Source organism: Agelaius phoeniceus, chromosome 25 (assembly GCF_051311805.1).
Source record: "Agelaius phoeniceus isolate bAgePho1 chromosome 25, bAgePho1.hap1, whole genome shotgun sequence".
Lineage (NCBI taxonomy): Eukaryota > Metazoa > Chordata > Aves > Passeriformes > Icteridae > Agelaius > Agelaius phoeniceus.
In genome coordinates, this window is record NC_135289.1 from 3365944 (window position 1) to 3383247 (window position 17304).

At 52.8% G+C, this 17304-nt stretch overlaps 1 protein-coding gene across 1 annotated transcript in view; it reads left to right on the forward strand.

The window, feature by feature from the left end:
• Positions 1–355: 355 nt before the first annotated feature.
• CDK18 (cyclin dependent kinase 18) overlaps positions 356–17304 on the forward strand; it is a 39091-nt gene continuing 22142 nt past the window's right edge. The window contains exon 1 of the mRNA XM_077190680.1: positions 356–486. The gene's annotated coding sequence lies outside the window, so the exon portion shown is untranslated. The remainder of the gene's footprint in view (positions 487–17304) is intronic.

A 17304-nucleotide genomic window follows, 5' to 3' on the forward strand; every position in this document is an offset into this window, starting at 1 on the left:
CCGCTCCCGTTCCCTCGGCACCGGCACCGGCACCGACTCCGCTCCAATTCCCTGCTACCGGCACCGGCACCGCTCCCGTTCCCCCGGCACCGGCACCGGCACCGCTCCAATTCCCCCGGCACCGGCACCGACTCCGTTCCCACTCGCCCTGCTCGATACCGGCACCGGCTCCGCTCCAAGTCCCCCCTGCTCGGCACCGGCACCGCTCCCCCTCCACCGGCACCGGGACCGCTCCAACCCTTTCCCTGCTCTGGCACCAGCACCGGCAGCTCTGCAGCTCTCCCGGACCGCTCCAAGCCTCTCCTGCTCCGGTACCGGCTCCAGCATCCGGCCCGCTCCGGTGCCGGTGCCGCTCCTGCCGCTCTCCGGTGCCGGTCCCGTTCCCGGAGCGGCCCCGCGGCTCCCGCAGCACCGCCCCTGCTCTGCCCCGCAGGAAGGAGGAAGGGACACGGCAGGAGGGAGGGAGAGCGACCTGCTCGGCGCCCGGTGAGTGCCGGGGTGACCCCGCCGCGGGCCGGGGACCCTGCTCACCCCTCCAGCTCCCCCGGGACCCTGCCCGTCCCCCCAGACCCTCCGGGGTCCTTCTCGCCCCCGCAGCCCCTCCGGGAACCCTGCCTGCTCCTCCAGCTCCTCCAGGCACCCTGCTCGCCCTCCCAGCCCCTCCGGGGACCTTGCTCGCCCCTCCGGGGTCCTGCTCGCCCCCCAAACCCCTCCGGGGTCCTGCTCGCCCCCCAGCCCCTCCAGGGGCCACCGCCGCTGCCTTTGGGACTGGCGAGGCACAAAGTGCGAGGGGAGGGGAGAGTTGGAGTTGGAGGTACGGAGAGGGAGGGTTCAGCTCGGTACGGATTTGTACCCCGGTGCTCCCTGGTGAGGGAATTCCTGCGCGTGTTCGGCCCTAAATCTGTTCCGGGGAGCTCAGGTCAAGCCCAGTGTTGGATTGTGATGGGCATCCCTGGGTGGGTCCCGCTGCGAGGGGCCTGGGGGGACCCTTTCAGTGTGGAAGTGACCCCCGGGGTCTGTCCGGTGGGAGGGAGCCCTGCCCCGGGCTGGCAGCTCGGCATTCCCCTGGCGCTGCAGTTTTTGGCGGCTGTCACCATCAGCTGCATCTCTCCAGCAGCGCTGCCTGTTGCTGTGACAAGTTCCCAGAATGTGCCCCCCTCCTTGTCCCCAGACAGCCCCTTGAGAGCTGCCCTCCGTGCCAGGGCAGCATGAAAAGCTTTAACAGCCTCGTCTCTCGGTGAAAACAACCTGGGCTGAGCGTGTTGGCACAATGGTGGCATCAGCTCTGAGAGGAAGAAAGAATCAGGGTCAGGCCTGGGGCTGCTGGCGCTGGGTTTTGTGCTGTGCATCAAGATGTGATGTGTGCTGGGCTTGGAGATGGTGCCTGAAGGGGGAAAAGCTTTGAGCAAGCATCAGGCAGAAAGTTGGAGCCTCTGGATGAGGTCTGTGAAAGGACAGGAGCCGTCAAACAGGGCCCTGCGAGGAACTGGGATTCATGAATTCCCTCCTCGGTGGTGTGGGGCAGATTTGGGGTGTGGATCTGGGACGTGCCAACACGTGGGGCTGAGATGTGGTCAGTGCAAGCAGAGTCCTGTTCTCCAGCCTCACCAGGCTGTGACAGCGCCTGTGGGGCAGGGGAGAGGTCGGGAAAAGCAGTTCCCATAATCCTGAAGAGATTCCCTCCAGGAATACGGGCACTGGGTAATGGACATGGTGTCAGCAGGCACACACAGAAATCTCAGTGCATTTGTGGTGTGGAGCATCCTTTCCTCCCTAGGAAAAGGTGGGAGGGGATGTCCAAGAGTCCCAGAAGGAAGAGGCAGGAACAGGAGAGCACCTGGCTCACCCCATCCTTGGAACTTCCTTGGTGTGTGAGGCACCCAGCTCAGAGTTTGCTGATTTCCAGGCTCTCTGTCCCAATCTCTCTCTGCCAGAAGATTTCTGAGCAAGTTTTGGTGTCCGTGCTCCAGGCAGGGCTCACAGATTTGTTCCCAACTTCCCAGGCTTACTCACTCACACTGGAAAATATCAGCACCACGTCCAAATGGGAGCAGTCAATAAATGAGTAGTGCAACAACCTCGCCAGAAATCCTGGGAGTTCCTCCTCTCTCATCCTGCTGGGATAGAGAGGAAGAGAGGAAAAATTACAACTAATCAGGGCTCTGGAGACCTCCCCCTGTCCATGGCCTTGCCAGGGATTCTGCCTGGCCTTGGCCACGTCACCGCCGTGCCCCCACATCTGAGTCCCCCCAGCTGGCAACTCCTGACCTTGCTTTGTTCTCAGGGCTTTGCTCCCTGAGCTCTGCAGAGCTCTGGGATGCTGGCAGGGATGGGAAGCACTGAATCCTCATCTCCCTGCCGTGGAGGCCCCTTTCACTGAGGCAGCTCTTTGTGGAGCCCTGAATGGGCCCTTCAGAGAGGCTGTGCTGGTGACAGAGTGACAGAGGGGAGGGATGGTGTCACACATTGCTGCTTACAGGTGGCTGAAGTGCAGCTGGCTGCTTTTTATTGGCTTCCAAACGAGCTGCTTTAAATCTTGAGCTGCTGCCCCTCTTGTGCATTCCTTGCCAGTGTCCCTTGTCCCCTGGGATGCAGAGGGTGCTGCAGGGGACAGTGAGTGTCCCTTGTCCCCTGGGATGCAGAGGGTGCTGCAGGGGACAGTAAATGTCCCTTGTCCCCTGGGGTGCAGAGGGTGCTGCAGGGGACAGTAAATGTCCCTTGTCCCCTGGGGTGCAGAGGGTGCTGCAGGGGACAGTGAGTGTCCCTTGTCCCCTGGGATGCAGAGGGTGCTGCAGGGGACAGTGAGTGTCCCCTGTCCCCTGGGGACAGGCTGGGGTGCAGAGGGTGCTGCAGGGGACACTTTTTGCCTTCCCTTGCTGGCATTGGATGAGAGCAGCTGCATTTTGCACAGGGGTAAAACACAGAGGCAAACTGGCTCAGGGTGCTACAGAGAGCTCAGCTGAGTTCTGATCTCCCAAATCCACGAGGATCCTTCAGTTCTCCCTGTCCCACCACCTGGTCAGGCAGAACCCTGGGTGTCCACTCACTGTGTGAATTAAAATCTCCACGTTGCAGTTTTCACTGAGACCATCATCCCCTTGGTCTGGCCTTCTGGGAGAAATGAATGTTTGGTCAATGCCTGTAAACCCTGGGACATTCCTCTGGCTTCCACAGAGCTGAGGTTTGGGCCAGGAGGGCTGAGAATCTCCAGAAAAGCTGGGATCTGTTTGTTTGGAGTCATGTCCAAGAAGAGTAAGAGTTTCCAGAAGGGCTTAGGCTCAGTAGGAGCCTCCCAGATTCTCCTTCCATCCTCAGGGAAATTGAGGCAGCTCCTTCAGGCAGCAGGACAGGGGAGCTTGGCTCAGCTCAGAGGAGATCCCGAGGCTGGAGTGAGTTCTGCTGTGTAATTCATGTGCTCACACCCCAAAAGCTCAGCTCAGCTGGGCTGGGTTTGCCTCTGTGCAGGCAGGGAAGTGATGAGAGGGCTCTGCTGGAGCTCAGGAGTGAACCCTGTCCAGGCAGAGCTTTGCCCTGCTGGCTTTGCTCCCCTCTAAATCCACTGGCTCCTGCTGTTTGTCCAGGAAACCTGATGGCAGGAAGCAGCCTGTTGATGGATGTGGCCGAGATCCCAATCTGGTGAACAATTAACTTTGCAGAGTGCTCTGTAATCAGCCCCAGCATCTTTTGCCCTCTCCCAGTCTCCCAGCCCAGCCTTCCTTCCAAGGCAGCAGCGTTTTGCCCACAGCCAGTGCTGCTCATCTGCTGCTTGTTTGCTCAGTGGCTCCCAATCTCTGGCTCCCATCTCTTGTCTGGCTGGAAGAGAGACTGGAAACTGCTGCAGGATGATTTTGGAGGCAGGGAGCAGCACGGGAAGCCCTGGCAGAGGGCTGGGGTTCATCTGTGCTGCTGCCACTGCTGCCACCTCTCATCTGTCTGCTCGTCCTTCACCTCCCTCCCTGCACACAGCTCCTTCCATCCCCATCCTCTGAGCTTTCCCTTTCCTCCTGCCTTTCCCTGCTCTTTTAGGGATGAGCTCCAGCCCACCACAGGATTTTCCCAGCCTCATTCCCCACTGGGAATTGCCCACATCTCTTCCTGATCCCTGCTGGGAATCTGGGTGTTCCTTCCCACACCTGAGCAGCAGCTCTGGGTGCAGAGTGCAGCTCCAGGGGCAGGCAGGACCTGCAGGGATGCAGCTCAGGAAGCAGGAGGATGCTCCAGGGGCAGGCAGGACCTACAAAATGCAGCTCAGGAAGCAGGAGGATGCTCCAGAGGGAGGCAGGACCTGCAGGGATGCAGCTCAGGAAGCAGGAGGATGCTCCAGGGGCAGGCAGGACTGTGGGGATGCAGCTCAGGAAGCAGGAGGATGCTCCAGGAGCAGGCAGGATTGTGAGGATGCAGCTCAGGAAGCAGGAGGATGCTCCAGGAGCAGGCAGGACCTACAAAATGCAGCTCAGGAAGCAGGAGGATGCTCCAGGAGCAGGCAGGATTGTGAGGATGCAGCTCAGGAAGCAGGAGGATGCTCCAGGAGCAGGCAGGACTATGGAGATGCAGCTCAGGAAGCAGGAGGATGCTCCAGGAGCAGGCAGGACCTGCAGGGATGCAGCTCAGGAAGCAGGAGGATGCTCCAGGAGCAGGCAGGATTGTGAGGATGCAGCTCAGGAAGCAGGAGGATGCTCCAGGGGCAGGCAGGACAATGGGGATGCAGCTCAGGAAGCAGGAGGATGCTCCAGGAGCAGGCAGGACCTGCAGGGATGCAGCTCAGGAAGCAGGAGGATGCTCCAGGGGCAGGCAGGACTGTGGGGATGCAGCTCAGGAAGCAGGAGGATGCTCCAGGGGCAGGCAGGACAATGGGGATGCAGCTCAGGAAGCAGGAGGATGCTCCAGGGGCAGGCAGGACTGTGGGGATGCAGCTCAGGAAGCAGGAGAATGCTCCAGGGGCAGGCAGGACCTACAAAATGCAGCTCAGGAAGCAGGAGAATGCTCCAGGGGCAGGCAGGACCTGCAGGGATGCAGCTCAGGAAGCAGGAGAATGCTCCAGGGGCAGGCAGGACTGTGAGGATGCAGCTCAGGAAGCAGGAGGATGCTCCAGGGGCAGGCAGGACCTGCAGGAATGCAGCTCAGGAAGCAGGAGGATGCTCCAGGGGCAGGCAGGACTGTGAGGATGCAGCTCAGGAAGCAGGAGAATGCTCCAGGAGCAGGCAGGACTATGGAGATGCAGCTCAGGAAGCAGGAGGATGCTCCAGGCACTCAATCCCACTGCCAGCACCAGCAATTCCACCTTTGGTTGTGGCTTTTGTTCCCATTTTCTGCCATTTCTGCCACCCCCGGGGTGCTGGGGGCAGGAATAACTTGGGAATTGTTCAGAGGGGGGTGTTTGAGCTGCTGTTTGCAGGGATTGCTGCTTTTTGGATCCAGGAGCAGCTCAGATGGGACATTTCAGGGATCTCAGCTGGGTCTGCTTCCCTTTCCCCTCCCTGTGTGGGTTTAAAGCAGAGACAATTCCCCATTTGTCACCGTGACCCCTCCATCCCTGGGGCCTGCAGGCACTGCCACAACACAAATCATAAATTGAGTGGTGAATTCCCAATCCAGAGCTGTCAGAGCTCGGTCCCTGTCACCTCTGCTGGGACACCTGGGTCACCTGAGATGCAGAGAGGGAAAAACAGGAGGGAGTGGGGTTGGATCTCTGCCCTTTCCTGAGTGCCTGGGAAAGGAGAGCTCCTGCGGGCACCTGGAAGGATGCTGTTAATGAAGACACACCAATTAATGGCATTTTCAGGTCATTATTTTGTTAGCTTTTAAGTTTTTCCCTTATTTATTTTATTGGTGGCACCCAAACCTTCCACCCTTGCACCGCCCTTGTCATCTTCATTTATCAGCTGGGAAACTGAGGCACGGAGTTTATTCCTGGGGTGGGGAAAATCCCCTCACTGGCAGCTCTGGATCTCAAACCTGAGACCTAAAACTCCCTCCAGGATGTGTTGGTCTGAACCAAACAGCTCCTGTCTCGCTGTGCTCTGGGTTTTATGAATTTAATTCATCTTTTGGGCACTTTTTCAGTGTTTTTATTATTGAACCCTCTCCATGAACCCTCTCCCTCTCTTTCTTCCCCAATCCCTGAAATCCTCAGCCATTTCCTATAAAACAACCCAAATTTTCCCAGCTGGATTGGGGCAGGGCACTGGCTTTGAGCAGTTTTTTTGTGCTGATTTTGCCTTGAATTGCTCCATTTAAAAGGAGAGGCTGCTGAAGCCGACCATAAACACCAAAACCCCCAAAGAAATCAAAATGTGCCTTTTTTGGGAAGCAGGGAAACATTCCCAGCGCTCCTTTTATTTCTGCTCTTTCTCCATTTTGATTTTAATAGTTTATTTTCTATTTAATTATTCGGGCAGCATTAACGTGCTGGTCACTCAGGGGTTGGAATTCCTGATCCTGGGGGGATTTATCCTCAAAACACCCCCCAGCTTTTCCCTCTCTCCTGTTGCTCCCAGCACTTCCCACTCTCGGAGCCGTGGCTTTTTTTAGTTGCTAAATCTGACAAGGTTTGTGAGCAGGAGCCTCGATTCTGCACTCGGGAACACGCACAGGAATATAAATTCAGCACTTTGGGGCTTTTTTCCTGCATTCCAGCATGGAACATCACCTGGAGCTTGGATTTATGCCATCTATGACTGGAATTATTGGGTGGAAAACCTTTGAATTTGGTGGTTTATGGGCCAAGCTTGTGCTGGAGCAAATGTAGATCCAGAGGGATCTTCAGGAGATCTCAGGAACTGAGGATCCAGCCCTGATCCAGCAGATCCATGATCCATAAACAGCAGAACCAAGGAAATGGTCTTGGTGTGCCTGGGGACTCTGAGGAGGAGGAGGAGGCAGAACTGGAGGGTTTGGTTTGTGTCTGGTTTGTGTCTGGTCCAAATTAAAATGCAAGGAGAGTCTCTGTGACAAACTGAATTGAACAAATCAGCCCCACACCAGCCCACACCCTGCCTGCCACATCCTCTGCTGAGCAATGGCTCCCAAAGGCCCTGGGGACAGCAGGAGCAGCAGGAGCTGTCCCATTGCTGTCCCATCATTGTCCCATCTCTGTCCCATCTCTGTCCCATCACTGTCCCATTATTATCCCATCTTAGCTCATCACTGTCCCACCACTGTCCCTTTGCTGTCCCATCTCTGTCCCATAATTGTCCCATCTCTGTCCCATCATTGCCCCATTGCTGTCCCATCACTCTCCCATCATTATCCTATTGTTATCCCATCTCTGTCCCATGCTCTCCCATCACTGCTCCCTCACTGTCCCATTGTTATCCCATTTCTGTCCCATCCCTGTCCTGTCACTGTCCCATGCTGTCTCCTCACTCCCATGGGTGCCCTGTCCCTGCAGAGCCTGGCTGGGATCTTCTGGATTCCCCCAAATTTCCCCACACGGGATGGGCAGAGCCATTTCCTCAGAAAAGTGCTCAGAAAAGGCTCATTTGGGGCATTTTAATTCCAGGCAAACTCAGCACAGCATCCGAGGGGGAAGGAGCATTTTTATAAATCACCATTAGCAGCACGTGTGCTGTTTAAGCACTTAATCCCTCCCAATCCCCCCCTGATTAACGATTAATTGTGCCACTAATTGCGCTATCATAGCATGGCAGGCCCAGCCTGCAGCGGGCACAGGCAGCCACACCAGTGCTGAACCCACATCACAACTGGGAGCACTGGGAGGCCCTGCTGAGAGAGCCTGGGCCAAAATCCCTCCTCTATTCAAACCTCAGGGTTCTAATCCTGCCTTATCTCCAGCGTTTCCTTATCAGCTGGGAGGCAGGAGAGGAGGATTGGATGCACTTGGAACAGCCCTGCTCGGTGTCATCCCCTTTTTTAATGGGGATTTTCCTCACTCCTGTGAAAACCACATGGAAATTGCTCTGTTTTGATTTGGAGTGAGGGAAAAGCACAATATTTGAATTTATTTTCATTATTTTCACATTTTTGATCTCTCTTTAATGCACAGCAGACTGCAGGCCAGCACCTCTCCCTGACAGTGTCCAAGGCCCTGCTTGGTGTCACCCCTTTTTTAACGTGGATTTTCCTCACTCCTGTGAAAACCACATGGAAATTGCTCTGTTTTGATTTGGAGTGGGGGGAAAGCACAATATTTGAATTTATTTTCATTATTTTCACATTTTTGATCTCTCTTTAATGCACAGCAGACTGCAGGCCAGCACCTCTCCCTGACAGTATCCAAGGCCCTGCTCGGTGTCATCCCTTTTTTAACGTGGATTTTCTTCCACTCCTGTGAAAACCACATGCACATTCTTCTATGTTTTGATTTGGAGTGGGGGGAAAAGCACAATATTTGAATTTATTTTCATTATTTTCTGCTTCTGATGGCTGCAGTGTCCAAGGCCTCTCTCCCTGACAGTGCCCAGGGCCCTGCTCGGTGTCATCCTTTTCTTAGTGTGGATTTTCCTCACTCCTGTGAAAACCACACAGAAATTCCTCCATTTTCATTTGGAGGCAGAGGAAAAGCACAATATATGAATTTATTTTCATTATTTTCACATTTTTGATCTCTCTTTAATGCACAGCAGACTGCAGGCCAGCACCTCTCCCTGAGAGTGCCCAAGGCCCTGCTCAGTGTCATCCCTTTTTAGTGGATTTTCCTTGCTCCTGTGAAAAACACCTGGAAATTCCTCTATGTTTTGATTTGAAGTAGGGGAAAAGCACAATATTTGAATTTATTTCTCTTATTTTTACATTTCTGACGCATCTTTTATGCACAGAAGGCAGCAGTGTCCAAGGCCTCTCCCTGACAGTGCCCAAGGCCCTGCTCAATGTCATCCTTTTTTTAGTGTGGATTTTCCTCACTCCTCCAAAAACCACATGGGAATTCTTCTATATTTTCATTTGGATTGGGGGAAAAGCACAATATTTGAATTTATTTCCGTTATTTTCCTGTGAAAACCACATGGAAATTCCTCTATGTTTTGATTTGGAGGCAGGGGGAAAGCACAATATTTGAATTTATTTCCATTATTTTCTGCTTCTGACACCTCTTTCATGCCCAGCAGGCTGCAGTGTCCAAGGCCTGGGGGCCCAGCCATGACTTTTCCTGGGGGAGATCTCTCTCTTTTCCTTTGTTATCTCTCTCTGGGCTCTGTTATCTCTCCAAGGCTTGTACAGGAACCAGCCTGGCTTGTCAAGGACACCAGGGCTCCCTCCCCCAGCGAGGCTTTTATAGCAGAGAGAAGCTGGGATTGAAGTGAAAAAAATATTAAAAATAAAATATTACATTATTATTATTACATAAATTATATTAACTATAATATTGAATAATATTAAATATTAATATTATTCAATATTAAAATGTATTAATTTATTTTATTAAAATATAATAATATTAAAAGGAAAATTCATGCTTTTCAGCCCCACCAATGTATTTGTTTTGTCTACAAGTGACACCACAGCTTTGAGGACACGGGGCTGGCCTTGGCTGGGTGGCACAGATGGCATTTACAGTTTAACAAGGAGCAAGGTTTATCCAAACACTCCGTGCTCACCCGGGTTCCCAGACTGGCCTGAAACATTTCCTCCCCAGAAAAGGGATCAGAGCTTGCACTGAGGCAGGAATAATCTGTTTATTGCACTTGGGACCTCCCTATTCTGTTGCCTTTTTCTTAACTTGGAAGTGAAATTGGAGAGCGTTTTAATAAGGAGGTAACATAAAACTGGATTTTTGTTTGAAGGTTTTTCAGGGGCAGTTATGGAAAAGTTTAATTTTTTTAGGGGAAAAGCAAAGACTGGGATGATCCCTGCCCTCAGCTGGGAAGCAGAGCCAGGCCAGGAGGATCTCACAGACCCCACAGATCCCCCAGACCCCACAGATCCCACACATCTGGGGCTCTGACATCATCAGGAAGGGTCAGGATGAAAGATTTTGTAGGATTTCCCTTTCTAGGAGAGAGGGATCAAAAAATAATCATGTTTCTATATTCATTTAAATAAAAATAATACTGATCACAGCCCCTGCTGTGCTTGCAAACCCTCTGGTCCCTCAAATGTTGGCTCCTCCTCACCCCTCTCCCTGTGGCTGCTTTTCCTTCCCATCCCAGGGGGAAATATGGGACATTCCCCCATACACACAGGGCCCTCCAAGGATGGGTGCAGGGCTGGTTTAAGGTTTAATCCCAGCTTAGTGCAGTCAGGGTTTGCTCCCTCCCTCCCAACCACGTGACCCTCGCAGGGCTTTAAATAAATCAGATTTCCACCCCTTCAGCCCAGGGGGGTTTTGTGCCTTTAATGCCAAACTGTGGCACTGCTGCTCCAAAGCTTTGTCCTGGGGGAAGCCCTGGCCATAGCTGGGACTGGGAGTGACTGGAGGGGGAGCAGGAGGTCAGCAGCAACATCTCCTCTCCTTCCACCCCTGCTCTGCAGGAAAATCTGTCCCAGGGTGGTTTGGGGCTGGTTCAGGAGCAGTGGCAGCTCCGAGGAGCTGCTGGAGCAGAGCTGGGATCCTGCTGGGAGAGGATGGAGCTTTAATCCCACTGAAGGCTCTCCAGCTCTTCCTCCAGGATGTGGAAATCCAGGTGTCTCCAAGCTGTGGAGCAAAACAGGCAGAGATTTCAGGTTTTTTTCCAAGTCCTTTTGTCAAGACAAAACATTTCCACTCTCCTCAAAAACGCATGGCAAAGAGCCGAGCTCTTAATTGCTCTGAGTGCTCTTGGTGCTGCTGCTCCTCCACAGAAACCTGGGGTTTTGTTTAGATTCCAACTGTTTCGTGGGGATTTTCTTTTTTTTTCTGGGAAATTTAATCCTGTCCAGAGCCTTTGAGGCCAGGATCCCTCTGGAAAGGATTTTCTCAAGGATCCGACTTCCCCTTTCTTCTCTGCAGTGTTTCTGTGCTGCTCTTTGTCCCCCTCCTTTCCTGTGTGCCAGAGGTGGCTGCATTTCTCAAATTCCTCGGGGCTATTGGGTGTCCAGGATGTCATTCCTGGTGCTTTAAATATCTTTATGGAAAGGGGAGCTGGGCTGGGATCCCTGTGCTCAGCTGTCCCTGCTGAGCTGTGTCACCCCCCCCCGGGTCAAACCCTGCAGCTCAAGGCATTCCTTTCCCAAATACCCTCATTTTGCACCCAAACTTCCTCTCAGCCTCGTTCTCCTGTACCAGGAAGAGGCCTTGGGGCACTGGAGGAAAATTCCTGTTCAATAGAGAGTGGAAAACCTTTCCCACTTCCAGCCTTTCTGGAGTGAACCAGCAGTGCAGGGCACCTGCTGATCCAGGGGCTGTGACTCCCTGAGTGCGGGGATCCCCAGAATCCTCAAGATTGTGCCCAAGGGAAAAATTCCTGCTCAGAGTTTTGCTGACATTTCCCACTTCCAACCCTTCTGGAGTGAACCAGCAGTGCAGGGCACCTGCTGATCCAGGGGCTGTGACTCCCTGAGTGCAGGGATCCCCAGAATCCTCAGAATGGAGTCTGAGGAAGAAATTCCTGCTCAGTTTTTCCTGACATTTCCCACTTCCAACCCTTCTGGAGTGCAGGGCACCTGCTGATCCAGGGGCTGTGACTCCCTGAGTGCAGGGATCCCCAGAATGGAGTCTGAGGAAGAAATTCCTGCTCAGTTTTTCCTGACATTTCCCACTTCCAACCCTTCTGGAGTGAACCAGCAGTGCAGGGCACCTGCTGATCCAGGGGCTGTGACTCCCTGAGTGCAGGGATGCTCAGAATCCTCAGAATCCTCAGAATCCAGGCTGCTCCTGCCCTGGGGATGCTGCAAGTACCAGGGAAGCACTGACACGACCCTGGCAGGGTGGGGACAATGCCAGCCCTGAGCTCTCCCAGCACTGGGGTGGCCCAACTGGCCAGCAGTGGCCTCATTGTTGCTGCAGCTGAGCTCTGGCCACTTGTCCCAGGTTAGGGAATAAGTGCCCAGTGTTCTGAGCTGCTGGAATAATGGCTGGCATTGGGATGCCTCGCTCAGAGCTGCCCTGAGCTCACCAGGAGCCCAGGCAGAGCTGAGGGCACAGAGAAAGGCAAAATATCCCAGAACAAAGGTCCTTTGTGTGCTCCCGTTACTGGGCTCCTTGTCAGCTCCAAACCCAAGTGGGAATGTGCATCCAGCCAAGGGCTGCCCTTCCCTCCCATCCCTGCAGCCAGCACAGGTTGGAATCCCATCCCTGGGAGAGGCCAAGGGCAGCTTGGAGCAACCTGAGGATGTCCCTGCTGAGGGAATGGGATGAGATCTAAGGTCCCTGTTTATGGAAATGGGATGGGCTCTAAGGTCCCTGTTCATGGAAATGGGATGAGATCTAAGATCCCTGTTTATGGGAATGGGATGAGATCTAAGATCCCTGTTAATGGAAATGGGATGAGATCTAAGATCCCTGTTTATGGAAATAGGATGAGCCTCAAGATCCCTGTTTATGGGAATGGGATGAGCTCTAAGACCCCAGCCCATGGGAATGGGATGAGCTCTAAGATCCCTGTTTATGGAAATGGGATGAGCTCTAAGATCCCTGTTTATAGGAATGGGATGGGCTCTAAGATCCCTGTTTATGGGAATGGGATGGGCTCTAAGATCCCTGTTTATGGGAATGGGATGAGATCTAAGATCCCTGTTTATAGGAATGGGATGAGCTCTAAGATCCCTGTTTATGGAAATGGGATGAGCTCTAAGATCCCTGTTCATGGGAATGGGATGGGCTCTAAGATCCCTGTTTATGGGAATGGGATGGGCTCTAAGATCCCTGTTTATGGGAATGGGATGAGATCTAAGATCCCTGTTTATAGGAATGGGATGAGCTCTAAGATCCCTGTTTATGGAAATGGGATGAGCTCTAAGATCCCTGTTCATGGGAATGGGATGGGCTCTAAGATCCCTGTTTATGGGAATGGGATGGGCTCTAAGATCCCTGTTTATGGGAATGGGATGGGCTCTAAGATCCCTGTTTATGGGAATGGGATGAGCTCTAAGATCCCTGTTTACAGGAATGGGATGGGCTCTAAGATCCCTGTTTATGGGAATGGGATGAGCTCTAAGATCCCTGTTTATAGGAATGGGATGAGCTCTAAGATCCCTGTTTATGGGAATGGGATGAGCTCTAAGATCCCTGTTTATAGGAATGGGATGAGCTCTAAGATCCCTGTTTATGGGAATGGGATGAGCTCTAAGATCCCTGTTTATGGGAATGGGATGAGCTCTAAGATCCCTGTTTACAGGAATGGGATGGGCTCTAAGATCCCTGTTTATGGGAATGGGATGAGCTCTAAGATCCCTGTTTACGGGAATGGGATGAGCTCTAAGATCCCTGTTTACAGGAATGGGATGGGCTCTAAGATCCCTGTTTATGGGAATGGGATGAGCTCTAAGATCCCTGTTTATGGGAATGGGATGAGCTCTAAGATCCCTGTTTACAGGAATGGGATGGGCTCTAAGATCCCTGTTTATGGAAATGGGATGAGCTCTAAGATCCCTGTTCATGGGAATGGGATGAGCCTCAAGATCCCTGTTTACAGGAATGGGATGGGCTCTAAGATCCCTGTTTATGGGAATGGGATGGGCTCTAAGATCCCTGTTCATGGGAATGGGATGGGCTCTAAGATCCCTGTTTATAGGAATGGGATGAGCCTCAAGATCCCTGTTTATGGAAATAGGATGAGCTCTAAGGTCCCTGCTGATGGAGATGAGATGAGCTCCAAGATCCCTCCCAACCCACTCCATCCTGTGCTTCCATGAGTCTACAATGACCTGGCAGGAAGTTTTCCATGGATTTACCTTTCCCAGGCTATCATCCTGCTCTCCTGACTCTCAGGACGTGGCTTTGTCTCTTAACAAGGAATTCCTGGCTGGAATTCTGCAGGGTGGGACGGGAACGCTGTGGGCCCGGGGTCTCACATTCCCCAGGCTCTCACCTCCCAAGGGAATTCAAACCAGCTGGCAGGGGGGAGGATGCCTTGCCATCATTCCTGATTTATCCCTGTGGCATTCCAAGGGTTTGAGATAGGAATTGTTTTCTTTTTCTCTGAGGCTTCTCAGCTTCCCAGGAGGAAAAATCCTGGGCAGAGGGATTTTAACAGAGAATGTGAGTGCTACAGGTTGGATATTAGGAAAAGGCTTTTTTTACAGAAAGAGTGGTGAAGTTCTGGAATGTTCTGCCCGGGGAGGTGGTGGAGTCACCATCCCTGGGGGTGTTTAACAAAGCCTGGATGTGGCACTGGGTGCCAGGGTTGAGCTGTTGGGGCTGGGATGGACTCGATGATTTTTAAGGTCTCTTCCAGCCTGGTGATTCTGTGAAATCCGTGAATTCCAGCAGGGTTGGTTGGGCCCTGCAGCCACACACAGCGTTGCAGGATTGCCGTGTTTGCTGAGCAAATAAAAGCTCCACGAGGAGGAGCAGAATTCCCCATTTCTCTGGGCCTTGCAGGAGTGAATCGCTGCCACCTCACAGCCAGGAGCACCGAGTGCTGAATAGGCCTTTTCAGTTTGCCTTGTAAACACCACTGGTAATCTCTCCGGGGATTAAAATATAAATAAATAAATAAACAAACAAACCAAAAACTGTTTAAAACAAGCAAACTTTTCCCTCCGAGCCTTCCTCTCTTTCGGCTGGGAAATGGGGGCAGGAATTTGGTAAAATGGTAAGGAAAAAAAGCAGAGAATTGATAATTTTTGAGAGGCAATAATTAGTGCTGGAAAGCTTTGCTGGAGGAGGGAGGGGGCAGCTCCATACTCTGGTGATGCCTAAAATACCTGGCTCAGGAATTCCAGAAACTGTAGAAACTCAGGAGAAATCCATTCCCATGCAGAACAATTCACCGAGGAGCTGCAAAGGTGATTTCCGGACACAGCCTTGAGGGCGACATTTAAAGGATCCTTAACTCCTTGTCTGGCTCCCGTGAGGAGTTTTCCTGCTGGGATTCACCTTTGGGGCTCTTTGAAGTGTTCCAGCCGGGTATTTACCCTCCACCCCAGTTCCAGTAAATGCAGATCACTCGCCCTGCTGGCTTTAATCCTGGTTTTTGACCGGGTTCCAAGCAGGGTGATTTCATTTTTATGCCTAAATTCCTCATTGCCGTGTGAAACTGCTCCTTCCCCTCGTGTCATGTTCCTGCCTGCTGTTAATTATCCGGCTCTCGCTCTGCATCCCCGGCAGCATCCAGGGATTGCTGCCGTTCCTGCCAGGCTGTAAAAGCAAAAGTGACAAAAGTGATGTCATGGCTTTGCTTAACAAGTGTCACTTTCCCTCGGAAAGTCAATAAATGCCACCGCTTCCTTTAGCACACTGGGGGGGGGGGAAAAAACCCGACAAAATTAAACAAAATTAAACAAAATTAAACAAAATTAAAAAAAATTAATCAAAACAAGAGGTGGTCGCTAGGAGTTCCTCCTTTGAAATCCGTGCTGGGGAGAGCAGCTGTAAAAAGGGATTTTTTTATCCCACAAGGAATGCGGCTGGAGGGTGGGGGAAGCTGCTGGAACTCTGGGGGGCTGTGGGGCACCCCACATTGCCCGGCCCGACCCTAAATTCCCCCTGGAATCCCACATTTCCTGCCCCAGCCCGACCCTAAATTCCGTCTGGTACGAAGGTTGTGGGTGCTTTGCTTGCAGCAAATCCCAGCTTTGGGACCCTGTATGGATCCCATATGGGACAGGGTGAGTTCCTGTCGGAGAGGAGCCTAGGGCTGCGGACAAGCACAATCCCATAAAAGAATCCCATAAATCCCAGCTCACAATCCCATAAATCCCAGCTTTGGGATCCTGTATCCATATGGGACAGGGCAAATTCCTGTCAGGGAAGGAGCTGAGGGCTGAGGACAACCACAATCCCATAAATCCCATAAATCCCAGCTTTGGGATCCTGTATCCATATGGGACAGGGCAAATTCCTGTAGGGGAAGGAGCCAAGGGCTGAAGACAAGCACAGTACCATAAATCCCATAAATCCCAGCTCACAATCCCATAAATCCCAGCTTTGGGATCCTGTATCCATATGGGACAGGGCAAATTCCTGTAGGGGAAGGAGCCAAGGGCTGAGGACAAGCACAGTACCATAAATCCTATAAATCCCAGCTCACAATCCCATAAATCCCAGTTTTGGGATCCTGTATCCATGTGGGACAGGGCAAATTCCTGTCAGGAAAGGAGAATTCCTGTCGGGGAAGGAGCCGAGGGCTGAGGACAAGCACGATCCCATCAATCCCAGCTCACAAACCCATAAATCCCAGCTTTAATGTGAACTCCGAGCAGGTCCAGGTGTAGCTGGAAAAATGAGCCCGGGGATGCGAGACCATGGGCAGGGAGAGGCTCGGGTGTGGCAGGAGAGGCTGCAGCGAGCCCGGGGCTATTTTTACCCCTCTCTCAGCTCCTCTCCTCTCCCAGGTTTATATTTAGCAGCCTGGAGCTGCTGGCATTCCTGCAGGAAGGGTTTGGATTTGTGGAGCAGTTTTGTGGCAGTGAGGAGCTGATTCCCTGTAAACCATCCACAGCTTTTTAGGGAGGGGAAAGAAGATGCAGACACCACTTCTCCTCATCCTCCTCATTCACCCGAGTGTTTTTCCTGTTCCCTGCATCTTTCCTGGCCCAGATTTGATCCTGACCAAAGGATCAAAGGAGGTTATGGATGGAGACACCACTTCTCCTCATCCTCCTCATTCACCCGAGTGTTTTTCCTGTTCCCTGCATCTTTCCTGCCTCAGATTTGATCCTGACCAAAGGACCAAAGGAGGTTATGGATGGAGACACCACTTCTCCTCATCCTCATTCACCCGAGTGTTTTAGCTGTTCCCTGCATCTTTCCTGGCCCAGATTTGATCCTGACCAAAGGATCCAAGGAGGTTATGGACTGGCTCAGTGGGGGATGATCAAAGCAGGAATTGCTCAGCCAAACACCTTCCCAAGATCCCAAAATCCTGCTTGATGTCCTGCTTATCCCATTCCAGCCCCTGCCAGGCTGGGATTTTGTCCCCAGCGCGGGACCAGGAGCTGGATTCACTTCTGGATCTCCTGAATCTTCTTTGGAGCCCAGAGCATCCTCACTGTGCCTGGGCACGTTCCTGCAGTGCTGGGAAAACATTCCAATGTCTGAAACCGGCAGTGGAGGTGTCTCAAACCCTCCGAGCTCCCTTCCCACCCCCGGCAAAGCCCCCCAGCCCCGACCCTAGGAACGGCACGGCCGAGCCTTCAGCCTCAGGAAGGTGGGAGCTGAGCGGGGGCAGGGAATCGCCGGGATTCAGGTGAATTCCCGGGATTTTCAGGGGATTCACCCACTGCAGGGTGCCGTGCCTCACCGCAGAGCCTGGCAGGCGCCCAGCC